We start from the raw sequence: 27,704 nt of genomic DNA, 5'->3' as shown, positions 1-27,704 counted from the left end.
GGCTAGACGGAAGAGGCTTCAGGGCCACCTCGGAATGGTCCAAGCATCGGACGCGCTTGGGGCGACTGCCAGTGCCAACCCCTTATCCCGCGATGCGTCCGATACACAGATGGTTCCAAGGCGGCCGAGGAGCCTCACCGCATAGCAATCGGGGGTGCGAGGCGAGGGATGGGGCGGGAAGGCCCCAACGGCTAGACGGAAGAGGCTTCAGGGCCGCCTAGGAATGGTCCAAGCATCGGACACGCTTGGGGTGACTACCAGTGACAGCCCCCTATCCCGCGATGCGTCCGATACGAAGATGGTTCCAAGGCGGCCGAGGAGCCTCACCGCATAGCAATCGGGGTGCGAGGTGGGGGATGCGGCGAGATGGCCCCAACGGCTAGACGGAAGAGGCCACAGGGCCGCGTCGGAATAGTCCAAGCATCGGACGCGCTTGGGGCGACTACCAGTGACAACCCCTTATCCCGCGATGCGTCCGATACGAAGATAGTTCCAAGGCGGCCGAGGAGCCTCACCGCATAGCAATCGGGGTGCGAGGTGGGGGATGCGGCGAGATGGCCCCAACGGCTAGACGGAAGAGGCTGCAGGGCCGCCTCGGAATAGTCCAAGCATCGGACGCGCTTGGGGCCACTACCAGTGACAACCCCTTATCCCGCGATGCGTCCGATACGAAGATAGTTCCAAGGCGGCCGAAGAGCCTCACCGCATAGCAATCGGGGTGCGAGGTGGGGGATGCGGCGAGATGGCCCCAACGGCTAGACGGAAGAGGCCACAGGGCCGCCTCGGAATAGTCCAAGCATCGGACGCGCTTGGGGCGACTACCAGTGACAACCCCTTATCCCGCGATGCGTCCGATACGAAGATAGTTCCCAGGCGGCCGAGGAGCCTCACCGCATAGCAATCGGGGTGCGAGGCGAGGGATGCGGCGAGATGGCCCCAAAGGCTAGACGGAAGAGGCTGCAGGGCTGCCTCGGAATAGTCCAAGCATCGGACGCGCTTGGGGCGACTACCACTGCCAACCCCTTATCCCGCGATGCGTCCGATACACAGATAGTTCCGAGGCGGCCGAGGAGGTGGGGGATGCAGCGAGATGGCCCCAACGGCTAGACGGAAGAGGCTGCAGGGCCGCCTCGGAATAGTCCAAGCATCGGACGCGCTTGGGGCGACTACCAGTGACAACCCCTTATCCCGCGATGCGTCCGATACACAGATAGTTCCGAGGCGGCCAAGGAGCCTCACCGCATAGCAATCGTGGTGCGAGGTGGGGGATGCGGCGAGATGGCCCCAACGGCTAGACGGAAGAGGCTGCAGGGCCGCCTCGGAATGGTCCAAGCATCGGATGCGCTTGGGGCGACTACCACTGCCAACCCCTTATCCCGCGATGCGTCCGATACACAGATAGTTCCAAGGCGGCCGAGGAGCCTCACAGCATAGCAATCAGGGTGCGAGGCGAGGGATGCGGCGAGAAAGCCCCAACGGCTAGAGGGAAGAGGCTTCAGGTCCGCCTCGGAATGGTCCAAGCATCGGACGCGCTTGGGGCGACTACCAGTGACAACCCCTTATCCCGCGACGCGTCCGATACACAGATAGTTCCAAGGCGGCCGAGGAGCCTCACCGCATAGCAATCGGGGTGCGAGGCGAGGGATGCGGCGAGAAGGACCCAACGGCTACACGGAAGAGGCTTCGGGGCCGCCTCGGAATGGTCCAAGCATCGGACGCGCTTGGGGCGACTACCAGTGACAACCCCTTATCCCACGACGCGTCCGATACATAGATAGTTCCAAGGCGGCCGAGGAGCCTCACCGCATAGCAATCGGGGTGCGAGGCGAGGGATGCGGCGAGAACGACCCAACGGCTACACGGAAGAGGCTTCGGGGCCGCCTCGGAATGGTCCAAGCATCGGACGCGCTTGGGGCGACTACCAGTGACAACCCCTTATCCCGCGACGCGTCCGATACACAGATAGTTCCAAGGCGGCCGAGGAGCCTCACCGCATAGCAATCGGGGTGCGAGGCGAGGGATGCGGCGAGAAGGACCCAACGGCTAGACGGAAGAGGCTTCGGGTCCGCCTCGGAATGGTCCAAGCATCGGACGCGCTTGGGGCGACTACCAGTGACAACCCCTTATCCCGCGACGCGTCCGATACACAGATAGTTCCAAGGCGGCCGAGGAGCCTCACCGCATAGCAATCGGGGTGCGAGGCGAGGGATGCGGCGAGAAGGACCCAACGGCTAGACGGAAGAGGCTTCGGGTCCGCCTCGGAATGGTCCAAGCATCGGACGCGCTTGGGGCGACTACCAGTGACAACCCCTTATCCCGCGACGCGTCCGATACACAGATAGTTCCAAGGCGGCCGAGGAGCCTCACCGCATAGCAATCGGGGTGCGAGGCGAGGGATGCGGCGAGAAGGACCCAACGGCTAGACGGAAGAGGCTTCGGGTCCGCCTCGGAATGGTCCAAGCATCGGACGCGCTTGGGGCGACTACCAGTGACAACCCCTTATCCCGCGACGCGTCCGATACACAGATAGTTCCGAGGCGGCCGAGGAGCCTCACCGCATAGCAATCGGGGTGCGAGGCGAAGGATGCGGCGAGAAGGACCCAACGGCTAGACGGAAGAGGCTTCGGGTCCGCCTCGGAATGGTCCAAGCATCGGACGCGCTTGGGGCGACTACCAGTGACAACCCCTTATCCCGCGACGCGTCCGATACACAGATAGTTCCAAGGCGGCCGAGGAGCCTCACCGCATAGCAATCGGGGTGCGAGGCGAGGGATGCGGCGAGAAGGACCCAACGGCTAGACGGAAGAGGCTTCAGGGCCGCCTCGGAATGGTCCAAGCATCGAACGCGCTTGGGGCGACTACCAGTGACAACCCCTTATCCCGCGACGCGTCCGATACACAGATAGTTCCGAGGCGGCCGAGGAGCCTCACCGCATAGCAATCGGGGTGCGAGGCGAGGGATGCGGCGAGAAGGACCCAACGGCTAGACGGAAGAGGCTTCAGGGCCGCCTCGGAATGGTCCAAGCATCGGACGCGCTTGGGGCGACTACCAGTGACAACCCCTTATCCCGCGACGCGTCCGATACACAGATAGTTCCGAGGCGGCCGAGGAGCCTCACCGCATAGCAATCGGGGTGCGAGGCGAGGGATGCGGCGAGAAGGACCCAACGGCTAGACGGAAGAGGCTTCAGGGCCGCCTCGGAATGGTCCAAGCATCGGACGCGCTTGGGGCGACTACCAATGACAACCCCTTATCCCGCGACGCGTCCGATACACAGATAGTTCCGAGGCGGCCGAGGAGCCTCACCGCATAGCAATCGGGGTGCGAGGCGAGGGATGCGGCGAGAAGGACCCAACGGCTAGACGGAAGAGGCTTCAGGGCCGCCTCGGAATGGTCCAAGCATCGGACGCGCTTGGGGCGACTACCAGTGACAACCCCTTATCCCGCGACGCGTCCGATACACAGATAGTTCCGAGGCGGCCGAGGAGCCTCACCGCATAGCAATCGGGGTGCGAGGCGAGGGATGCGGCGAGAAGGACCCAACGGCTAGACGGAAGAGGCTTCAGGGCCGCCTCGGAATGGTCCAAGCATCGGACGCGCTTGGGGCGACTACCGTTGCCAACCCCTTATCCCGCGATGCGTCTGATACACAGATAGTTCCGAGGCGGCCGAGGAGCCTCACCGCATAGCAATCGGGTTGCGAGGCAGATTATTGGGAAGGGAACCCCCTGGGATGCGGCTCAAGCAGTGCCCAAAGGGACTGGAATGCGGAATCACATCGAGAGACCCAAATGCTATACGAGGGCTCAAATCGAATTATCGATTTGGCCACGACATGGACGCATCGGAACGACTACCTTTGCCGAACCACTCGCAATTGCATCCATACCGAAACCAATAGACATTTCCGTTAGAGCCCTCGCATAGCATTCGGGAATCTCGCATGCCCCTCTAAATCGACCAATGCTGGCGCTCAATGAAAATCCGAGCGCTACCACCGTTCGAGCGCCAGCATTGGTCGAGTTAGAGGGGCACGGGGGAGAATGCTCCAGTCAACACCTCCCCTATATAAGTTATTTGTCCGATTCTCGCACAACCGTAGTCTGCCTCGTCGAATCAAACAACGGTCCCAGATTCCGACTTCCGTTCCGTAGAGACCCAAAAGCTAGATGGAGGCTCGCAAGAAAGAGAGTCGGCGCATAGCAATCGGGTTTCTCGAACGTTTAGGGACCGAGCTCACTTGCGGATAGGGCAAAATCCGCCAAGCAACCCAAAAGCTAGACGGGGGCTCGAATCGAATCGCCTAGGCGGCCACAACAACGACGTGTTGGATCGACTACCAGTGCCAAACCATTCAGCAAGACTAGTCTGTGTCGAGGCCGGATAGAGATTCTCAGAGAGCGCCCGCATAGCATTTAGGAGACCTGCCGCGTCCCTCACACTCGACAAATGGTGGTGCACGTTTATAAATCCGAGCGATCCCAACCCTTTCAAGCACCAACATCGGTCGAGATAGAGGGGCACGGAGGGGGCTGCGTGAGACAACACAGTCCCCTATATAAGTTATTTGTCCGATTCTCACACATCCGAAGAATGGTCATCAAATCGGACAACAGCCCAAACTTCCGACTTCCGTCCCAGAAAGCCCAAGAGCTATCTAAAACGTTCATGGCCGGAACTCGATCGCGGCTATACCAGTCCGCCAAGCAACCCAAAAGCTAGACTGGAGCTCTAGTCGAATCACCTCTGTGGCCATTGCAAGGACGTGTTGGAGCGACTACCATTGCCGAACCATTCCGCAGGTCGAGTCCATACCAAGGCCGCATAGAGATTCACGATGAGCTCCTGCATAGCAATCAGGAGACTTGCCGTGTCCATCACAATCGATAAATCCTGGTGCAAGATTTTTGCATCCGAGCGCTCCAACCAGTCGAGCACCAGCATCAATTGACATAAACGGGCACGGGGGGAGGATGCTCGAGAACACTACCTCCCCTATATAAGTTATTTGTCCGATTCTCAAGCAGCCGAAGTCTGGTCATCGAATCGGGTCAAAGACCACAACTTCCGACTTTACCCACAATGCAAGTCATCGAATCGAACATCGGCCCCCGAGTCGGACTCCATGCGTATGTCAGGTCATCGGACCCAAATTCCGCCTTCCTGCGCATGGCGGGCCATCAATATCAACTCGGTCATCGGACCCAAACTCCGCCTTTTTGCGTATGGCACGCCTTCAAATCGGTCATCGGACCCAAATTCCGCCTTCCTGTGCATGGCGGGCCATCAACATCAACTCGGTCATCGGACCCAAATTCCGCCTTTCTGCGCATGGCACGCCATCAACTCGGTCATCGGACCCAAATTCCGCCTTCCTGCGCATGGCAGGTCATCGGACACAAATTCAGACCTCGCCAATATGCCTACGTATCGAATCGGTCATCGGACCCAACTTCCGACTTCATCCATACTGTAGGGTCTTTGAGGTTGGCGCGGTGCGCTCAACCCAGGGAGTCGACCCATCGAAGCATACACCTCCCCTATATAAGCTATTTGTCCGATTCCCACACCTGTGTAGTTTGCACCTCTGACCAGGACATCGACCCCAACTTCCGAACTCGACTGCAACGACGGCACCAGCGCCTTGGTGCGCACCTTGCGACGCACAGTCCCAACATTCGCCTTCCTGCACATGGCAGGTCATCGGACCCAAATTCCGACCTCGCGAGTATGCCTACATATCGAATCGGTCATCGGACCCAACTTCCGACTTCATCCATACCGTAGGGTCTTTGAGGTTGGCGCGGTGCGCTCAACCCGGGGAGTCGACCCAACGAAGCATACACCTCCCCTATATAAGCTATTTGTCCGATTCCCACACCTGTGTAGTTTGCACCTCCGATCAAGACATCGACCCCAACTTCCGAACTCGCCTCCAACGACCGAACCAGCGCCTTGGTGCGCACCTTGCAACGCACAGTGCCAACATTCGCCTTCCTGCACGTGGCAGGTCATCGGACCCAAATTCCGACCTCGCGAGTATGCCTACATATCGAATCGGTCATCGGACCCAACTTCCGACTTCATCCATACCGTAGGGTCTTTGAGGTTGGCGCGGTGCGCTCAACCCGGGGAGTCGACCCAACGAAGCATACACCTCCCCTATATAAGCTATTTGTCCGATTCCCACACCTGTGTAGCTTGCACCTCCGATCAGGACATCGACCCCAACTTCCGAACTCGACTAAAAAGACCGCACCAGCGCCTTGGTGTGCACCTTGCAACGCACAGTGTCAACATTCGCCTTCCTGCACATGGCAGGTCATCGGACCCAAATTCCGACCTCATGAGCATACCTACTAATCGAATCGGTCATCGGACCCAACTTCCGACTTCATCCATACCGTAGGGTCTTTGAGGTTGGCGCGGTGCGCTCAACCTGGGGAGTCGACCCATCGAAGCATACACCTCCCCTATATAAGCTATTTGTCCGATTCCGACACCTGTGTAGTTTGCACCTCCGCTCAGGACATCGACCCCAACTTCCGAACTCGCCTGCAACGACCGAACCAGCGCCTTGGTGCGCACCAAAAGTGCGCACTTTTGGAGGGCACTTTTGTGCGCTCCAAAGGTGCGCACTTTTGGAGGGCACTTTTCTGCGCTCCAAAGGTGCGCACTTTTGGAGGGCACTTTTTGGAGGGCACTTTTCTGCGCTCCAAAGGTGCGCACTTTTGGAGGGCACTTTTTGGAGGGCACTTTTCTGCGCTCCAAAGGTGCGCACTTTTGGAGGGCACTTTTTGGAGGGCACTTTTCTGCGCTCCAAAGGTGCGCACTTTTGGAGGGCACTTTTTGGAGGGCACTTTTCTGCGCTCCAAAGGTGCGCACTTTTGGAGGGCACTTTTTGGAGGGCACTTTTCTGCGCTCCAAAGGTGCGCACTTTTGGAGGGCACTTTTTGGAGGGCACTTTTCTGCGCTCCAAAGGTGCGCACTTTTGGAGGGCACTTTTTGGAGGGCACTTTTCTGCGCTCCAAAGGTGCGCACTTTTGGAGGGCACTTTTGTGCACTCCAAAGGTGCGCACTTTTGGAGGGCACTTTTCCTGTGCTCCAAAGGTGCACACCTAGGTGAGCACCTTCGACCACACCTTGTAGCACACCAAACTCTGACTTTCGACTTCATCCGCAATGCAGGGTCTTTGAGGTTGGCGCAATGCGCACAACCAGGGGAGTCGACCCATCAAACCCAACACCTCCCCTATATAAGCTATTTGTCTGATTCTCATACATGCGTAGCCTGCAGGAGCAATTAGGACATCGACCCCAACTTTCGGCTTCTAAACGAAAACAAGGTCTTTGAGGTTGGTGTAATGCGAACAACTAGGGGAGTCAACCCATCAAACCCAACACCTCCCCTATATAAGCTATTTGTCTGATTCTCATACATGTGTAGTCTACAGGAGCAATTAGGACATCGACCCCAACTTTTGACTTCTTAACGAAAACAAGGTCTTTGAGGTTGACGTAATGCGCACAACCAGGGGAGTCGACCCATCAAACCCAACACCTCCCCTATATAAGCTATTTGTCCGATTCTCATACATGTGTAGCCTGCAGGAGCCATTAGGACATTGACCCCAACTTTTGACTTCTTAACGAAAACAAGGTCTTTGAGGTTGGCGTAATGCGCACAACCAAGGGAGTTGACCCATCAAACCCAACACCTCCCCTATATAAGCTATTTGTCTGATTCTCATACATGTGTAGCCTGCAACAACGATTAGGACATCCACCCCAACTTCTGAATTCGTCTGCGTTGACCGCACCAAAGGTGCACGCCTTGGTGCTCACCAAAATCCGACTTCCGACTTCTTCTGCTATGCGGGGTCTTTGAGGTTGGCGCAGTGCGCACAACCAGGGGAGTCAACCCACCGAATGCAACACCTCCCCTATATAAGCTATTTGTCTGATTCTCATACATGCGTAGACTGCAGCAATGATTAGGACATCCACCCCAACTTTTGACTTCTTAAACAAGACAGGGTCTTTGAAGTTGGTGCAGTGCACACAACCAGGGGAGTCGACCCATCAAACGCAACACCTCCCCTATATAAAGCTATTTGTCCGATTCTCATACGTGTAGTCTGCAGCAGCGATTAGGACATCGACCCCAACTTCCGAATTCGTTTGCATTGACCGCACCAAAGGTGCACGCCTTGGTGTGCACCCTGGAGTGCACTTTGGTGCTCACCTCGGTGCACACTTTGGTGTGCACCTCGGTGTGCACCAAAGGTGCGCACCTTGGAGCGCACCAAAGGTGTACACTTTGGAGCGCACCACATAGGGTCTTTGAGAGGTTGGCGCAGTGCGCACACCAAGGTGGGTGTTGAGGTGCGTGCCGAGGTGGGTGGGTGCTAGGGTGCGCTCCATGGTGGGTGCCAGGGTGGGTGCGTGCTAGGGTGGATTCCAAAGAGGGTCATAGGGTGGGTGCCAAGGTGGGTTGGTGATATAGTGGGTTCAAAGGTGGGTACTAGGGTGGGTTCCAAGGTGGGTCACAAGTTGGGTGCCAGGATGCGTGGGTGTTAGGTTGGGTGCCAAGGTGGGCTCCTGCGTGGGTGGGTGCTAGGGTGGGTTTCAAGGTGGACGCGAGGGCGGGTGCCAAGGTGGGTAACAAGTTGGGTGTTAGGATGGGTGAGTGCTAGAGTGGGTGCCAAGGTGGGTGGGTGCTAAGGTGGATGCCAAGGTGGTTCACAGGGTGGGTGGGTTCTAGGGTGAGTTCCAAGGTGGGTCACAGGTTCAGTGCTAGGGTGGGTGTCAAGGCGGGTGTCGAGGTGCCTGGGTGCTAGGGTGTGGATGCCAATGTGGGTCATAGGGTGGGTACTAGGGTGGGCTGCAATGTGGGTGCCAAGGTGGGTAACATGCTCGGTGGGTTCTAAATTGGGTGCCAGGGTGGGTGTGCACCCACCTTGCCCGAGGTGGGTGCCAAGGTGCCAGTGTGGGTGGGTGCTAAGGTGGATGCCAAGGTGGGTGAGAAGGTGGGTGATAGGTTGAGTGGTAGGATGGGTGGGTGCCAAGATGGGTCACAGGGTGGGTGCAAGGGTGGGTAGGTGCTAGGGTTGGTGTCAGGGTGGGTGGGTGCTAGGTTGGGTTCCAAGGTGGGTGCGAGGGTGAGTGTCAAGGTGGGTCACAGGTTAGGTGCTAGGATGGGTGAGTGCTAGGGTGCAAAGGTGCCAGGGTGGGTGCTAGGATGGGTCGATGCTAGGGTGAGTGGCAAGGTGGGTCCACAAGTGTCAAGGTGGGTGCCGAGGTGGGTGCCAAGTCGGCGACTGCTATGGTGGATGCCAAGGTGGGTCACGGGGTGGGTGCCAAGTTGCTAGGTTGGGTTCCAAGGTGGGTGCCAACGTGGGTGCTAGGGTGCGTGGGTTAAAGGGTGTGTCACAACGTGGGTGCCAGGATGGGTGCGCACCCACACTGGCCAAGACGGGTGCGGGTGCAAGGTTGGGTTCCAAGCCCGGTCACAGGCTGGGTGCTAGGATGGGTGGGTGCCAAGGTGGGCACCAGGGTGGGTGCACCCACCCTGGCCAAGGTGGGTCACGGGGTGGGTCCTAGGGTGGGTAACGGGGTGGGTACTAAGGTGCGTGCCAAGGTGGGTCATAGGGTGGGTGCCAAGGTGGGCACCAGGGTGGGTGTGCACCAACCCTAGCCAGGGTAGGTCACGGGGTGGTTGTCGGGGTGGGCGTCAAGGAGCCAAGGTGGGTGGCAAGTAGCCAAGTTGCGTGCCAAGGTGGGTGTCGGGGTGGGTGCCAAGGATCCAAGGTGGGTGCCAAGGAACCAAGGTGGGTGTCTGGGTGGGTGCCGAGGTGGGAGCCAGGGTGGGTCCCAAGGTGAGTGCAAAGGTGGGTGCCAGGGTCAAGGTGAGTGCCAATGTGGGTTCCAAGGTGCCAGGGTCAGGGTGAGTGCCAATGTGGGTTCAAAGGTGCTAAGTTGGGTGCGAGGTTGGGTGCGAGGGTGGGTGGGTGCCAAGGTGTGCTAGGTGGAAGCCCGGGTGGGTCGGCATCCCATGGGTGTCGAGTTGGGTGCCTGATGGGTGCTTCTTGTCAAGTTTTAGTCGTCGGGACTCATTTCGAGCCTTAGAGGTCGTTTCTTGTCCGGTTGCCCTGTCTTCGACCTGGGAACCCAATTTTGGTCCTCGGGTCCCATTTTTTTTTGTCTCGCATCCCACTTTTGGCCTGTGGCCTTTTCGGGGTCGATTCTCGTTTTGGGCATCAGAGCATGTTTCTTCTCCTAAAACCCAATATTTGTTTATTAAGTCTCGGAACACATTTTTGTTCTCGTGGACCCATCATGGGTCTTGGAACGCATTTGTGGTCCTTGGGTCCCATTTTGCATCCCGAAACTTGTGTTTTGGTGCTTGATCCCTATTTTGGGTGCCCACCTTGCACCAAGTGCGCACCCGGGGCAAACCGAGCGCCTTGGTGCACCGGGGCAAGATCGAGCGTGCACCCGAGGCGCCCCGAACATGCACCAAGGTGCACTCGGCCCACATGTGAGCGCAGGTCGTTGCGCCCGAGGTGGTGTGTGGGCACCGCGTTGCAGACGGGACACTGCACGCACACGACGCCCCCTACAGGTGCACGCACGTAGGCCGGGCCGGGTGCACACCCGACGCCCTAGCAAGGTGCGCGCACCCGGGCAGGGCTCACACTTGGCGAACGGGGCGCACTTCGCGAGGGAGGGTGTGCACCTCGACGGGGGTGGGTGGCCGGGGTGGATTCGCACGTGGGTCGCGGTTTGCTAAGTACACACTGCGACAAGCTCATAACGGGTGCGATCATACCAGCGTTAGTGCACCGGATCCCATCAGAACTCCGCAGTTAAGCGCGCTTGGGCCGGAGTAGTACTGGGATGGGTGACCTCCCGGGAAGTCCCGGTGTTGCACCCTTTTTTAGTTTTTCGCCGGGCATCGCAATGCTATTTGAATAAACCTTTTGCCCGTTTGCGTTCTCGTCGGGGCCGGGCCGGGCCGGGGTGCGCTGCCCGCACTACCGCGCGCGCGGGGGCGACACCGAGCGCGCACCCGAGGCGCCCCGAGCACACAGGCCACGGTGCAACCCGGGCGTTGTGCGCGCACCCCGGTGCGCCCGAGGTGCTGCGCGCGCACCCAGGTGAAATCGGTGTGCACCTCGGCCAGTGCGCGCTCGGTCGAGTCGCGCACGTTGGCCAAGGTGCACGGTGATGTTTCTTACTCTAAGGTTCCGCACCAGACGCCCGGGACAGGTGAGCGAAGCTGGGCGGGGCCGGGTGCGCGGCCGGGGCAGGTGCACGCAGCTGGAGAGAGCTTTGGAGCACACTTCGGAGCGCACCAATGATGCGCTCCATTCAAAAGTTTCCTGAAAAGGCAAAAAAAGTTGAGATTATAGAATTTCCCACTTGAGAGATTGTAAAAAAAAAAAATTTAAAATGAAGGAAACGCGGGTGCCAAGGTGTGCGCAGCCCAGCCAAGGTGTGCGCACCAAGGCGCCCACCCTGGCGAAGGTGCACGCAAGGTGCGCACCCGAGGCAAACCGGACAATTAACCCAACTTTCGACTTCGCGCGCACCTTGGAGCGCACTTCGGAGCGCTCCTTGGTGCGCACCAATCTTGGGCACCTCGGAGTGCACCATGGCGCCCACCAAGGTGCGCACCCGGGGCAAACCGAGCTCCGACTTCGTGCGCACCTTGGAGCGCACGAAAGGTGCGCACCATGGCGCCCACCAAGGTGCGCAGCCCAGCCAAGGCGTGCGCATCAAGGTGCGCACCCTGGCGAAGGTGCGCACCCGGGGCAAACCGAGCTCCGACTTCGTGCGCACCTTGGAGCGCACAAAAGGTGCGCAACCCAGCCAAGGTGTGCGCACCCCGGTCAAACCGAGCTCCGAATCGTGCGCACCAGAGGTGCACGCCATCGTGCGCACCTTGGAGCACACTTCGGAGCCCTCCTTGGTGCGCGCCGATGTTGCGCACCTCGGAGCGCACCCGGGGAAAACAATGCAATTAACCCGACTTTCGACTTCGTGGGCACCTCGGAGCGCTCTCGGGTTCGCACCTCGGAGCACACCGAGGTGCGCACCTTTGATGCGCTGCCTTCACCAATTTCCAGAAAAGGCAAGAAAACATTGAGAAGGTGTGCGCACCGAGGTGCCCACCCTGGCGAAGGTGCACGCGAGGTGCGCACCCGGGGCAAACCGGGCTCCGACTTCGTGCACGCCGCACCTTGGAGCACACTTCGGAGCGCTCCTTGGTGCGCACCAGGGCGCGCAACCCAGCCGAGGTGCCCACCCCGGCGAAGGTGCACGCGAGGTGCGCACCCGGGGCAAACCGGGCTCCGACTTCGTGCACGCCATGGTGCCCACCGCGGCGAAGGTGCACGCGAGGTGCGCACCCGGGGCAAACCGGGCTCCGACTTCGTGCACGCCGCACCTTGGAGCACACTTCGGAGCGCTCCTTGGTGCGCACCATGGTGCCCACCAGGGCGCGCAACCCCGCCGAAGGTGCACGCGAGGTGCGCACCCGGGGCAAACCGGGCTCCGACTTCGTGCACGCCGCACCTTGGAGCACACTTCGGAGCGCTCCTTGGTGCGCACCATGGTGCCCACCAGGGCGCGCAACCCCGCCGAAGGTGCACGCGAGGTGCGCACCCGGGGCAAACCGGGCTCCGACTTCGTGCACGCCATGGTGCGCACCGCGGCGAAGGTGCGCACCCGGGGCAAACCGGGCTCCGACTTCGTGCACGCCGCACCTTGGAGCACACTTCGGAGCGCTCCTTGGTGCGCACCAGGGCGCGCAACCCAGCCGAGGTGCCCACCCCGGCGAAGGTGCACGCGAGGTGCGTACCCGGGGCAAACCGGGCTCCGACTTCGTGCACGCCGCACCTTGGAGCACACTTCGGAGCGCTCCTTGGTGCGCACCATGGTGCCCACCAGGCCGCGCAACCCAGCCAAGGTGTGCGCACCAAGGTGCACGCGAGGTGCGCACCCGGGGCAAACCGGGGTCCGACTTCGTGCACGCCGCACCTTGGAGCACACATCGGGGCGCTCCCGGGTTCGCACCGGCGTTGCGCACCGTGGTGGGCACCTCGGAGCACACCAAGGTGGGCAGCGAGGTGCGCACCTTTGATGCGATGCCTTCACTAATTTCCATAAAAGGCAAAAAAAAAACGAGATTTTAAAATTTCCGTTTTGAAAGATAGTGAGAAAAAGGGAATGCTGGTGCCATCTTGAGCCCGCCCTGGTGCGCAGCCCAGCCAAGGTGTGCGCACCAAGGTGCCCACCCTGGCGAAGGTGCGCGCCCGGGCAATTAACCCAACTTCCAACTTCGCGCGCGCCAGGGTGGGAGCGCACCCAACAACCGGGCCTGGGAAGAGCCAATGCGAGAAACCCCACCAAACGCTCTGACAAAAAAAGAGGGGGCGCTCCAGTAACCCCGCTTCGGAGCGCACCCTGGGCAAACCCAGCCAAGGTGCCCACCCCGGCCAAGGTGCAGGCGAGGTGCGCACCCGGGGCAAACCGGGCTCCGACAACGTGCACGCCGCACCTTGGAGCACACTTCGTAGCGCTCCCGGGTGCGCACCTCAGAGCACACCAAGGTGGGCAGCGAGGTGCGCACCTTTGATGCGCTGCCTTCACTAATTTCCAGAAAAGGCAAAAAAAAAAGGAGATTTTAAAATTTCCGTTTTGAAAGATAGTGAAAAAAACGGAACGCGCGTGCCATCTTGAGCCCGCCCTGGTGCGCAGCCCAGGTAAGGTGCCCACCCTGGCAAAGGTGCGCACCCGGGCAATTAACCCTACTTCCGACTTCGTGCGCGCCAGGGTGGCAACCGGGCCTCGGAAGAGCCAATGCGAGAAACCCCACCAAACGCTCCGACAAAAAAAGAGGCGGCGCTCCAATAACCCCGCTTCGGAGCGCAGCCGGGGCAAACCCAGCCAAGGTGCCCACCCCGACGAAGGTGCACGCGAGGTGCGCACCCGGGGCAAACCGGGCTCCGACAACGTGCACGCAGCACCTTGGAGCACACTTCGAAGCACTCCCGGGTGCCCACCGGCGTTGCGCACCGTGGTGGGCAGCGAGGTGCGCACCTTTGATGCGCTGCCTTCACTAATTTCCAGAAAAAGGCAAAAAAAAATGAGATTTTAAAATTTCCGTTTTGAAAGATAGTGAAAAAAAAGGAACGCGGGTGCCATCTTGAGCCCGCCCTGGTGCGCAGCCCAGGCAAGGCATGCGCACCAAGGTGCCCACCCGAGGTGCACACCCGGGGCAAACCGGGCTCCGACTTCGTGCAGGCCGCACCTTGGAGCACACTTCGGAGCGCTCCTTGGTGCGCACCATGGTGCCCACCAGGGCGCGCAACCCAGCCAAGGTCTGCACACCAAGGTGCCCACCCCGGCGAAGGTGCACGCGAGGTGCGCACCCGGGGCAAACCGGGCTCCGACTTCGTGCACGCCATGGTGCCCACCGCGGCGAAGGTGCACGCGAGGTGCGCACCCGGGGCAAACCGGGCTCCGACTTCGTGCACGCCGCACCTTGGAGCACACTTCGGAGCGCTCCTTGGTGCGCACCATGGTGCCCACCAGGGCGCGCAACCCAGCCAAGGTGTGCGCACCAAGGTGCACGCGAGGTGCGCACCCGGGGCAAACCGGGGTCCGACTTCGTGCACGCCGCACCTTGGAGCACACATCGGAGCGCTCCCAGGTTCGCACCAGCGTTGCGCACCTTTGATGCGCTGCCTTCACTAATTTCCAGAAAAGGCAAAAAAAAACGATATTTTAAAATTTCCGTTCTGAAAGATAGTGAAAAAAACGGAACGCGGGTGCCATCTTGAGCCCTTCCTGGTGCGCAGCCCAGGCAAGTTGTGCGCACCAAGGTGCCCACCCTGGCGGAGGTGCGCGCCCGGGGCAAACCGGGCTCCGACTTCGTGCACTGCATGGTGCCCACCAAGGCGCGCAACCCAGCCAAGGTGCCCACCGCAGCGAAGGTGCACGCGAGGTGCACACCCGGGGCAAACCGGGCTCCGACTTCGTGCACGCCGCACCTTGGAGCACACTTCAGAGCGCTCCTTGGTGCGCACCAGGGCGCGCAACCCAGCCGAGGTGCCCACCCCGGCGAAGGTGCACGCGAGGTGCGCACCCGGGGCAAACCGGGCTCCGACTTCGTGCACGCCATGGTGCCCACCGCGGCGAAGGTGCGCACCCGGGGCAAACCGGGCTCCGACTTCGTGCACGCCGCACCTTGGAGCACACTTCGGAGCGCTCCTTGGTGCGCACCATGGTGCCCACCAGGCCGCGCAACCCAGCCAAGGTGTGCGCACCAAGGTGCACGCGAGGTGCGCACCCGGGGCAAACCGGGGTCCGACTTCGTGCACGCCGCACCTTGGAGCACACATCGGGGCGCTCCCGGGTTCGCACCGGCGTTGCGCACCGTGGTGGGCACCTCGGAGCACACCAAGGTGGGCAGCGAGGTGCGCACCTTTGATGCGATGCCTTCACTAATTTCCATAAAAGGCAAAAAAAAAATGAGATTTTAAAATTTCCGTTTTGAAAGATAGTGAGAAAAAGGGAATGCTGGTGCCATCTTGAGCCCGCCCTGGTGCGCAGCCCAGCCAAGGTTTGCGCACCAAGGTGCCCACCCTGGCGAAGGTGCGCGCCCGGGCAATTAACCCAACTTCCAACTTCGCGCGCGCCAGGGTGGGAGCGCACCCAACAACCGGGCCTGGGAAGAGCCAATGCGAGAAACCCCACCAAACTCTCTGACAAAAAAAGAGGGGGCGCTCCAGTAACCCCGCTTCGGAGCGCACCCTGGGCAAACCCAGCCAAGGTGCCCACCCCGGCCAAGGTGCAGGCGAGGTGCGCACCCGGGGCAAACCGGGCTCCGACAACGTGCACGCCGCACCTTGGAGCACACTTCGTAGCGCTCCCGGGTGCGCACCTCAGAGCACACCAAGGTGGGCAGCGAGGTGCGCACCTTTGATGCGCTGCCTTCACTAATTTCCAGAAAAGGCAAAAAAAAAAGGAGATTTTAAAATTTCCGTTTTGAAAGATAGTGAAAAAAACGGAACGCGCGTGCCATCTTGAGCCCGCCCTGGTGCGCAGCCCAGGTAAGGTGCCACCCTGGCAAAGGTGCGCACCCGGGCAATTAACCCTACTTCCGACTTCGTGCGCGCCAGGGTGGCAACCGGGCCTCGGAAGAGCCAATGCGAGAAACCCCACCAAACGCTCCGACAAAAAAAGAGGCGGCGCTCCAATAACCCCGCTTCGGAGCGCAGCCGGGGCAAACCAAGCCAAGGTGCCCACCCCGACGAAGGTGCACGCGAGGTGCGCACCCGGGGCAAACCGGGCTCCGACAACGTGCACGCAACACCTTGGAGCACACTTCGAAGCACTCCCGGGTGCCCACCGGCGTTGCGCACCGTGGTGGGCAGCGAGGTGCGCACCTTTGATGCGCTGCCTTCACTAATTTCCAGAAAAAGGCAAAAAAAAATGAGATTTTAAAATTTCCGTTTTGAAAGATAGTGAAAAAAAAGGAACGCGGGTGCCATCTTGAGCCCGCCCTGGTGCGCAGCCCAGGCAAGGCATGCGCACCAAGGTGCCCACCCGAGGTGCACACCCGGGGCAAACCGGGCTCCGACTTCGTGCAGGCCGCACCTTGGAGCACACTTCGGAGCGCTCCTTGGTGCGCACCATGGTGCCCACCAGGGCGCACCCGGGGCAAACCGGGCTCCGACTTTGTGCACGCCGCACCTTGGAGCACACATCGGAGCGCTCCCAGGTTCGCACCAGCGTTGCGCACCTTTGATGCGCTGCCTTCACTAATTTCCAGAAAAGGCAAAAAAAAACGATATTTTAAAATTTCCGTTCTGAAAGATAGTGAAAAAAACGGAACGCGGGTGCCATCTTGAGCCCTTCCTGGTGCGCAGCCCAGGCAAGTTGTGCGCACCAAGGTGCCCACCCTGGCGGAGGTGCGCGCCCGGGGCAAACCGGGCTCCGACTTCGTGCACTGCATGGTGCCCACCAAGGCGCGCAACCCAGCCAAGGTGCCCACCGCAGCGAAGGTGCACGCGAGGTGCGCACCCGAGGTGCACACCCGGGGCAAACCGGGCTCCGACTTCGTGCACGCCGCACCTTGGAGCACACTTCAGAGCGCTCCTTGGTACGCACCAGGGCGCGCAACCCAGCCAAGGTGCTCACCCCGGCGAAGGTGCACGCGAGGTGCGCACCCGGGGCAAACCGGGCTCGGACTTCGTGCACGCCGCACCTTGGAGCACACATCGGAGCGCTCCCGGGTTCGCACCAGCATTGCGCACCTTTGATGCGCTGCCTTCACTAATTTCCAGAAAAGGCAAAAAAAAGAAAAAAATGAGATTTTAAAATTTCCGTTTTGAAAGATAGTGAAAAAAACGGAACGCGGGTGCCATCTTGAGCCCGCCCTGGTGTGCAGCCCAGGCAAGTTGTGCGCACCAAGGCACCCACCCTGGCCAAGGTGGGTCACGGGGTGGGTCCTAGGGTGGGTAACGGGGTGGGTACTAAGGTGCGTGCCAAGGTGGGTCATAGGGTGGGTGCCAAGGTGGGCACCAGGGTGGGTGTGCACCAACCCTAGCCAGGGTAGGTCACGGGGTGGTTGTCGGGGTGGGCGTCAAGGAGCCAAGATGGGTGGCAAGTAGCCAAGTTGCGTGCCAAGGTGGGTGTCGGGGTGGGTGCCAAGGATCCAAGGTGGGTGCCAAGGAACCAAGGTGGGTGTCTGGGTGGGTGCCGAGGTGGGAGCCAGGGTGGGTCCCAAGGTGAGTGCAAAGGTGGGTGCCAGGGTCAAGGTGAGTGCCAATGTGGGTTCCAAGGTGCCAGGGTCAGGGTGAGTGCCAATGTGGGTTCAAAAGGTGCTAAGTTGGGTGCGAGGTTGGGTGCGAGGGTGGGTGGGTGCCAAGGTGTGCTAGGTGGAAGCCCGGGTGGGTCGGCATCCCATGGGTGTCGAGTTGGGTGCCTGATGGGTGCTTCTTGTCAAGTTTTAGTCGTCGGGGACTCATTTCGAGCCTTAGAGGTCGTTTCTTGTCCGGTTGCCCTGTCTTCGACCTGGGAACCCAATTTTGGTCCTCGGGTCCATTTTTTTTTGTCTCGCATCCCACTTTTGGCCTGTGGCCTTTTCGGGGTCGATTCTCGTTTTGGGCATCAGAGCATGTTTCTTCTCCTAAAACCCAATATTTGTTTATTAAGTCTCGGAACACATTTTTGTTCTCGTGACCCATCATGGGTCTTGGAACGCATTTGTGGTCCTTGGGTCCCATTTTGCATCCCGAAACTTGTGTTTTGGTGCTTGATCCCTATTTTGGGTGCCCACCTTGCACCAAGTGCGCACCCGGGGCAAACCGAGCGCCTTGGTGCACCGGGGCAAGATCGAGCGTGCACCCGAGTGCGCCCCGAACATGCACCAAGGTGCACTCGGCCCACATGTGAGCGCAGGGTCGTTGCGCCCGAGGTGGTGTGTGGGCACCGCGTTGCAGACGGGACACTGCACGCACACGACGCCCCCCCTCCAGGTGCACGCCACGTAGGCCGGGCCGGGTGCACCACCCGACGCCCTAGCAAGGTGCGCGCACCCGGGCAGGGCTCACACTTGGCGAACGGGGCGCACTTCGCGAGGGAGGGTGTGCACCTCGACGGGGGTGGGTGGCCGGGGTGGATTCCGCACGTGGGTCGCGGTTTGCTAAGTACACACTGCGACAAGCTCATAAACGGGTGCGATCATACCAGCGTTAGTGCACCGGATCCCATCAGAACTCCGCAGTTAAGCGCGCTTGGGCCGGAGTAGTACTGGGATGGGTGACCTCCCGGGAAGTCCCCGGTGTTGCACCCTTTTTAGTTTTTCGCCGGGCGTCGCAATGCTATTTGAATAAACCTTTTGCCCGTTTGCGTTCTCGTCGGGGCCGGGCCGGGCCGGGGTGCGCTGCCCGCACTACCGCGCGCAGCGGGGGCGACACCGAGCGCGCACCCGAGGCGCCCCGAGCACACAGGCCACGGTGCAACCCGGGCGTTGTGCGCGCACCCCGGTGCGCCCGAGGTGCTGCGCGCGCACCCAGGTGAAATCGTGTGCACCGTCGGCCAGTGCGCGCTCGGTCGAGACGCGCAAGTTGGCCAAGGTGCACGGTGATGTTTCTTACTCTAAGGTTCCGCACCAGACGCCCGGGACAGGTGAGCGAAGCTGGGCGGGGCCGGGTGCGCGGCCGGGGCAAGGTGCACGCAGCTGGAGAGAGCTTTGGAAGGCACACTTCGGAGCGCACCAATGATGCGCTCCATTCAAAAGTTTCCTGAAAAGGCAAAAAAAGTTGAGATTATAGAATTTCCCACTTGAGAGATTGTAAAAAAAAAAATTTAAAATGAAGGAAACGCGGGTGCCAAGGTGTGCGCAGCCCAGCCAAGGTGTGCGCACCAAGGCGCCCACCCTGGCGAAGGTGCACGCAAGGTGCGCACCCGAGGCAAACCGGACAATTAACCAACTTTCGACTTCGCGCGCACCTTGGAGCGCACTTCGGAGCGCTCCTTGGTGCGCACCAATCTTGGGCACCTCGGAGTGCACCATGGCGCCCACCAAGGTGCGCACCCGGGGCAAACCGAGCTCCGACTTCGTGCGCACCTTGGAGCGCACGAAAGGTGCGCACCATGGCGCCCACCAAGGTGCGCAGCCCAGCCAAGGCGTGCGCATCAAGGTGCGCACCCTGGCGAAGGTTGCGCACCCGGGGCAACCGAGCTCCGACACTCGTGCGCACCTTGGAGCGCACAAAAGGTGCGCAACCCAGCCAAGGTGTGCGCACCCCGGTCAAACCGAGCTCCGAATCGTGCGCACCAGAGGTGCACGCCATCGTGCGCACCTTGGAGCACACTTCGGAGCCCTCCTTGGTGCGCAGCCGATGTTGCGCACCCTCGGAGCGCACCCGGGGAAAACAATGCAATTAACCCGACTTTCGACTTCGTGGGCACCTCGAGCGCTCTCGGGTTCGCACCTCGGAGCACACCGAGGTGCGCACCTTTGATGCGCTGCCTTCACCAATTTCCAGAAAAGGCAAGAAAACATTGAGAAGGTGTGCGCACCGAGGTGCCCACCCTGGCGAAGGTGCACGCGAGGTGCGCACCCGGGGCAAACCGGGGCTCCGACTTCGTGCACGACCGCACCTTGGAGCACACTTCGGAGCGCTCCTTGGTGCGCACCAGGGCGCGCAACCCAGCCGAGGTGCCCACCCCGGCGAAGGTGCACGCGAGGTGCGCACCCGGGGCAAACCGGGCTCCGACTTCGTGCACGCCATGGTGCCCACCGCGGCGAAGGTGCACGCGAGGTGCGCACCCGGGGCAAACCGGGCTCCGACTTCGAGCACGCCGCACCTTGGAGCACACTTCGGAGCGCTCCTTGGTGCGCACCATGGTGCCCACCAGGGCGCGCAACCCCGCCGAAGGTGCACGCGAGGTGCGCACCCGGGGCAAACCGGGCTCCGACTTCGTGCACGCCGCACCTTGGAGCACACTTCGGAGCGCTCCTTGGTGCGCACCATGGTGCCCACCAGGGCGCGCAACCCCGCCGAAGGTGCACGCGAGGTGCGCACCCGGGGCAAACCGGGCTCCGACTTCGTGCACGCCATGGTGCGCACCGCGGCGAAGGTGCGCACCCGGGGCAAACCGGGCTCCGACTTCGTGCACGCCGCACCTTGGAGCACACTTCGGAGCGCTCCTTGGTGCGCACCAGGGCGCGCAACCCAGCCGAGGTGCCCACCCCCGGCGAAGGTGCACGCGAGGTGCGTACCGGGGCAAACCGGGCTCCGACTTCGTGCACGCCGCACCTTGGAGCACACTTCGGAGCGCTCCTTGGTGCGCACCATGGTGCCCACCAGGCCGCGCAACCCAGCCAAGGTGTGCGCACCAAGGTGCACGCGAGGTGCGCACCCGGGGCAAACCGGGGTCCGACTTCGTGCACGCCGCACCTTGGAGCACACATCGGGGCGCTCCCGGGTTCGCACCGGCGTTGCGCACCGTGGTGGGCACCTCGGAGCACACCAAGGTGGGCAGCGAGGTGCGCACCTTTGATGCGATGCCTTCACTAATTTCCATAAAAGGCAAAAAAAAAACGAGATTTTAAAATTTCCGTTTTGAAAGATAGTGAGAAAAAGGGAATGCTGGTGCCATCTTGAGCCCGCCCTGGTGCGCAGCCCAGCCAAGGTGTGCGCACCAAGGTGCCCACCCTGGCGAAGGTGCGCGCCCGGGCAATTAACCCAACTTCCAACTTCGCGCGCGCCAGGGTGGGAGCGCACCCAACAACCGGGCCTGGGAAGAGCCAATGCGAGAAACCCCACCAAACGCTCTGACAAAAAAAGAGGGGGCGCTCCAGTAACCCCGCTTCGGAGCGCACCCTGGGCAAACCCAGCCAAGGTGCCCACCCCGGCCAAGGTGCAGGCGAGGTGCGCACCCGGGGCAAACCGGGCTCCGACAACGTGCACGCCGCACCTTGGAGCACACTTCGTAGCGCTCCCGGGTGCGCACCTCAGAGCACACCAAGGTGGGCAGCGAGGTGCGCACCTTTGATGCGCTGCCTTCACTAATTTCCAGAAAAGGCAAAAAAAAAAGGAGATTTTAAAATTTCCGTTTTGAAAGATAGTGAAAAAAACGGAACGCGCGTGCCATCTTGAGCCCGCCCTGGTGCGCAGCCCAGGTAAGGTGCCCACCCTGGCAAAGGTGCGCACCCGGGCAATTAACCCTACTTCCGACTTCGTGCGCGCCAGGGTGGCAACCGGGCCTCGGAAGAGCCAATGCGAGAAACCCCACCAAACGCTCCGACAAAAAAAGAGGCGGCGCTCCAATAACCCCGCTTCGGAGCGCAGCCGGGGCAAACCCAGCCAAGGTGCCCACCCCGACGAAGGTGCACGCGAGGTGCGCACCCGGGGCAAACCGGGCTCCGACAACGTGCACGCAGCACCTTGGAGCACACTTCGAAGCACTCCCGGGTGCCCACCGGCGTTGCGCACCGTGGTGGGCAGCGAGGTGCGCACCTTTGATGCGCTGCCTTCACTAATTTCCAGAAAAAGGCAAAAAAAAATGAGATTTTAAAATTTCCGTTTTGAAAGATAGTGAAAAAAAAGGAACGCGGGTGCCATCTTGAGCCCGCCCTGGTGCGCAGCCCAGGCAAGGCATGCGCACCAAGGTGCCCACCCGAGGTGCACACCCGGGGCAAACCGGGCTCCGACTTCGTGCAGGCCGCACCTTGGAGCACACTTCGGAGCGCTCCTTGGTGCGCACCATGGTGCCCACCAGGGCGCGCAACCCAGCCAAGGTCTGCACACTAAGGTGCCCACCCCGGCGAAGGTGCACGCGAGGTGCGCACCCGGGGCAAACCGGGCTCCGACTTCGTGCACGCCATGGTGCCCACCGCGGCGAAGGTGCACGCGAGGTGCGCACCCGGGGCAAACCGGGCTCCGACTTCGTGCACGCCGCACCTTGGAGCACACTTCGGAGCGCTCCTTGGTGCGCACCATGGTGCCCACCAGGGCGCGCAACCCAGCCAAGGTGTGCGCACCAAGGTGCACGCGAGGTGCGCACCCGGGGCAAACCGGGGTCCGACTTCGTGCACGCCGCACCTTGGAGCACACATCGGAGCGCTCCCAGGTTCGCACCAGCGTTGCGCACCTTTGATGCGCTGCCTTCACTAATTTCCAGAAAAGGCAAAAAAAAACGATATTTTAAAATTTCCGTTCTGAAAGATAGTGAAAAAAACGGAACGCGGGTGCCATCTTGAGCCCTTCCTGGTGCGCAGCCCAGGCAAGTTGTGCGCACCAAGGTGCCCACCCTGGCGGAGGTGCGCGCCCGGGGCAAACCGGGCTCCGACTTCGTGCACTGCATGGTGCCCACCAAGGCGCGCAACCCAGCCAAGGTGCCCACCGCAGCGAAGGTGCACGCGAGGTGCACACCCGGGGCAAACCGGGCTCCGACTTCGTGCACGCCGCACCTTGGAGCACACTTCAGAGCGCTCCTTGGTGCGCACCAGGGCGCGCAACCCAGCCGAGGTGCCCACCCCGGCGAAGGTGCACGCGAGGTGCGCACCCGGGGCAAACCGGGCTCCGACTTCGTGCACGCCATGGTGCCCACCGCGGCGAAGGTGCGCACCCGGGGCAAACCGGGCTCCGACTTCGTGCACGCCGCACCTTGGAGCACACTTCGGAGCGCTCCTTGGTGCGCACCATGGTGCCCACCAGGCCGCGCAACCCAGCCAAGGTGTGCGCACCAAGGTGCACGCGAGGTGCGCACCCGGGGCAAACCGGGGTCCGACTTCGTGCACGCCGCACCTTGGAGCACACATCGGGGCGCTCCCGGGTTCGCACCGGCGTTGCGCACCGTGGTGGGCACCTCGGAGCACACCAAGGTGGGCAGCGAGGTGCGCACCTTTGATGCGATGCCTTCACTAATTTCCATAAAAGGCAAAAAAAAAACGAGATTTTAAAATTTCCGTTTTGAAAGATAGTGAGAAAAAGGGAATGCTGGTGCCATCTTGAGCCCGCCCTGGTGCGCAGCCCAGCCAAGGTTTGCGCACCAAGGTGCCCACCCTGGCGAAGGTGCGCGCCCGGGCAATTAACCCAACTTCCAACTTCGCGCGCGCCAGGGTGGGAGCGCACCCAACAACCGGGCCTGGGAAGAGCCAATGCGAGAAACCCCACCAAACTCTCTGACAAAAAAAGAGGGGGCGCTCCAGTAACCCCGCTTCGGAGCGCACCCTGGGCAAACCCAGCCAAGGTGCCCACCCCGGCCAAGGTGCAGGCGAGGTGCGCACCCGGGGCAAACCGGGCTCCGACAACGTGCACGCCGCACCTTGGAGCACACTTCGTAGCGCTCCCGGGTGCGCACCTCAGAGCACACCAAGGTGGGCAGCGAGGTGCGCACCTTTGATGCGCTGCCTTCACTAATTTCCAGAAAAGGCAAAAAAAAAAGGAGATTTTAAAATTTCCGTTTTGAAAGATAGTGAAAAAAACGGAACGCGCGTGCCATCTTGAGCCCGCCCTGGTGCGCAGCCCAGGTAAGGTGCCACCCTGGCAAAGGTGCGCACCCGGGCAATTAACCCTACTTCCGACTTCGTGCGCGCCAGGGTGGCAACCGGGCCTCGGAAGAGCCAATGCGAGAAACCCCACCAAACGCTCCGACAAAAAAAGAGGCGGCGCTCCAATAACCCCGCTTCGGAGCGCAGCCGGGGCAAACCAAGCCAAGGTGCCCACCCCGACGAAGGTGCACGCGAGGTGCGCACCCGGGGCAAACCGGGCTCCGACAACGTGCACGCAGCACCTTGGAGCACACTTCGAAGCACTCCCGGGTGCCCACCGGCGTTGCGCACCGTGGTGGGCAGCGAGGTGCGCACCTTTGATGCGCTGCCTTCACTAATTTCCAGAAAAAGGCAAAAAAAAATGAGATTTTAAAATTTCCGTTTTGAAAGATAGTGAAAAAAAAGGAACGCGGGTGCCATCTTGAGCCCGCCCTGGTGCGCAGCCCAGGCAAGGCATGCGCACCAAGGTGCCCACCCGAGGTGCACACCCGGGGCAAACCGGGCTCCGACTTCGTGCAGGCCGCACCTTGGAGCACACTTCGGAGCGCTCCTTGGTGCGCACCATGGTGCCCACCAGGGCGCACCCGAGGCAAACCGGGCTCCGACTTCGTGCACGCCGCACCTTGGAGCACACATCGGAGCGCTCCCAGGTTCGCACCAGCGTTGCGCACCTTTGATGCGCTGCCTTCACTAATTTCCAGAAAAGGCAAAAAAAAACGATATTTTAAAATTTCCGTTCTGAAAGATAGTGAAAAAAACGGAACGCGGGTGCCATCTTGAGCCCTTCCTGATGCGCAGCCCAGGCAAGTTGTGCGCACCAAGGTGCCCACCCTGGCGGAGGTGCGCGCCCGGGGCAAACCGGGCTCCGACTTCGTGCACTGCATGGTGCCCACCAAGGCGCGCAACCCAGCCAAGGTGCCCACCGCAGCGAAGGTGCACGCGAGGTGCGCACCCGAGGTGCACACCCGGGGCAAACCGGGCTCCGACTTCGTGCACGCCGCACCTTGGAGCACACTTCAGAGCGCTCCTTGGTACGCACCAGGGCGCGCAACCCAGCCAAGGTGCTCACCCCGGCGAAGGTGCACGCGAGGTGCGCACCCGGGGCAAACCGGGCTCGGACTTCGTGCACGCCGCACCTTGGAGCACACATCGGAGCGCTCCCGGGTTCGCACCAGCATTGCGCACCTTTGATGCGCTGCCTTCACTAATTTCCAGAAAAGGCAAAAAAAAGAAAAAAATGAGATTTTAAAATTTCCGTTTTGAAAGATAGTGAAAAAAACGGAACGCGGGTGCCATCTTGAGCCCGCCCTGGTGTGCAGCCCAGGCAAGTTGTGCGCACCAAGGCACCCACCCTGGCCAAGGTGGGTCACGGGGTGGGTCCTAGGGTGGGTAACGGGGTGGGTACTAAGGTGCGTGCCAAGGTGGGTCATAGGGTGGGTGCCAAGGTGGGCACCAGGGTGGGTGTGCACCAACCCTAGCCAGGGTAGGTCACGGGGTGGTTGTCGGGGTGGGCGTCAAGGAGCCAAGGTGGGTGGCAAGTAGCCAAGTTGCGTGCCAAGGTGGGTGTCGGGGTGGGTGCCAAGGATCCAAGGTGGGTGCCAAGGAACCAAGGTGGGTGTCTGGGTGGGTGCCGAGGTGGGAGCCAGGGTGGGTCCCAAGGTGAGTGCAAAGGTGGGTGCCAGGGTCAAGGTGAGTGCCAATGTGGGTTCCAAGGTGCCAGGGTCAGGGTGAGTGCCAATGTGGGTTCAAAGGTGCTAAGTTGGGTGCGAGGTTGGGTGCGAGGGTGGGTGGGTGCCAAGGTGTGCTAGGTGGAAGCCCGGGTGGGTCGGCATCCCATGGGTGTCGAGTTGGGTGCCTGATGGGTGCTTCTTGTCAAGTTTTAGTCGTCGGGACTCATTTCGAGCCTTAGAGGTCGTTTCTTGTCCGGTTGCCCTGTCTTCGACCTGGGAACCCAATTTTGGTCCTCGGGTCCCATTTTTTTTTGTCTCGCATCCCACTTTTGGCCTGTGGCCTTTTCGGGGTCGATTCTCGTTTTGGGCATCAGAGCATGTTTCTTCTCCTAAAACCCAATATTTGTTTATTAAGTCTCGGAACACATTTTTGTTCTCGTGGACCCATCATGGGTCTTGGAACGCATTTGTGGTCCTTGGGTCCCATTTTGCATCCCGAAACTTGTGTTTTGGTGCTTGATCCCTATTTTGGGTGCCCACCTTGCACCAAGTGCGCACCCGGGGCAAACCGAGCGCCTTGGTGCACCGGGGCAAGATCGAGCGTGCACCCGAGGCGCCGCCGAACATGCACCAAGGTGCACTCGGCCCACATGTGAGCGCAGGTCGTTGCGCCCGAGGTGGTGTGTGGGCACCGCGTTGCAGACGGGACACTGCACGCACACGACGCCCCCTCCAGGTGCACGCACGTAGGCCGGGCCGGGTGCACACCCGACGCCCTAGCAAGGTGCGCGCACCCGGGCAGGGCTCACACTTGGCGAACGGGGCGCACTTCGCGAGGGAGGGTGTGCACCTCGACGGGGGTGGGTGGCCGGGGTGGATTCGCACGTGGGTCGCGGTTTGCTAAGTACACACTGCGACAAGCTCATAACGGGTGCGATCATACCAGCGTTAGTGCACCGGATCCCATCAGAACTCCGCAGTTAAGCGCGCTTGGGCCGGAGTAGTACTGGGATGGGTGACCTCCCGGGAAGTCCCGGTGTTGCACCCTTTTTTAGTTTTTCGCCGGGCGTCGCAATGCTATTTGAATAAACCTTTTGCCCGTTTGCGTTCTCGTCGGGGCCGGGCCGGGCCGGGGTGCGCTGCCCGCACTACCGCGCGCGCGGGGGCGACACCGAGCGCGCACCCGAGGCGCCCCGAGCACACAGGCCACGGTGCAACCCGGGCGTTGTGCGCGCACCCCGGTGCGCCCGAGGTGCTGCGCGCGCACCCAGGTGAAATCGGTGTGCACCTCGGCCAGTGCGCGCTCGGTCGAGTCGCGCACGTTGGCCAAGGTGCACGGTGATGTTTCTTACTCTAAGGTTCCGCACCAGACGCCCGGGACAGGTGAGCGAAGCTGGGCGGGGCCGGGTGCGCGGCCGGGGCAGGTGCACGCAGCTGGAGAGAGCTTTGGAGCACACTTCGGAGCGCACCAATGATGCGCTCCATTCAAAAGTTTCCTGAAAAGGCAAAAAAAGTTGAGATTATAGAATTTCCCACTTGAGAGATTGTAAAAAAAAAAAATTTAAAATGAAGGAAACGCGGGTGCCAAGGTGTGCGCAGCCCAGCCAAGGTGTGCGCACCAAGGCGCCCACCCTGGCGAAGGTGCACGCAAGGTGCGCACCCGAGGCAAACCGGACAATTAACCCAACTTTCGACTTCGCGCGCACCTTGGAGCGCACTTCGGAGCGCTCCTTGGTGCGCACCAATCTTGGGCACCTCGGAGTGCACCATGGCGCCCACCAAGGTGCGCACCCGGGGCAAACCGAGCTCCGACTTCGTGCGCACCTTGGAGCGCACGAAAGGTGCGCACCATGGCGCCCACCAAGGTGCGCAGCCCAGCCAAGGCGTGCGCATCAAGGTGCGCACCCTGGCGAAGGTGCGCACCCGGGGCAAACCGAGCTCCGACTTCGTGCGC

General features: G+C 61.2%; 3 non-coding genes across 3 annotated transcripts; all 3 read left to right on the top strand.

Annotated features, from left to right (window-relative positions):
• Positions 1-10,818: 10,818 nt before the first annotated feature.
• Positions 10,819-10,937, top strand: LOC131865575 (5S ribosomal RNA). Its single transcript, XR_009364295.1, has one exon. It is a non-coding gene; the product is annotated as a 5S ribosomal RNA (ribosomal RNA).
• A 7,812-nt stretch (positions 10,938-18,749) lies between these two features.
• Positions 18,750-18,869, top strand: LOC131865561 (5S ribosomal RNA). The gene has a single exon (XR_009364281.1). It is a non-coding gene; the product is annotated as a 5S ribosomal RNA (ribosomal RNA).
• Positions 18,870-26,679: 7,810 nt separating this feature from the next.
• On the top strand, positions 26,680-26,798 carry LOC131865564 (5S ribosomal RNA). Its single transcript, XR_009364284.1, has one exon. It is a non-coding gene; the product is annotated as a 5S ribosomal RNA (ribosomal RNA).
• The last annotated feature ends 906 nt before the right edge of the window (positions 26,799-27,704 follow it).

This window comes from Cryptomeria japonica, unplaced genomic scaffold (assembly GCF_030272615.1).
Source record: "Cryptomeria japonica unplaced genomic scaffold, Sugi_1.0 HiC_scaffold_114, whole genome shotgun sequence".
Lineage (NCBI taxonomy): Eukaryota > Viridiplantae > Streptophyta > Pinopsida > Cupressales > Cupressaceae > Cryptomeria > Cryptomeria japonica.
Note: the sequence above shows the minus strand (reverse complement) of the source record. Positions and strands in the feature narration are given on the sequence as shown.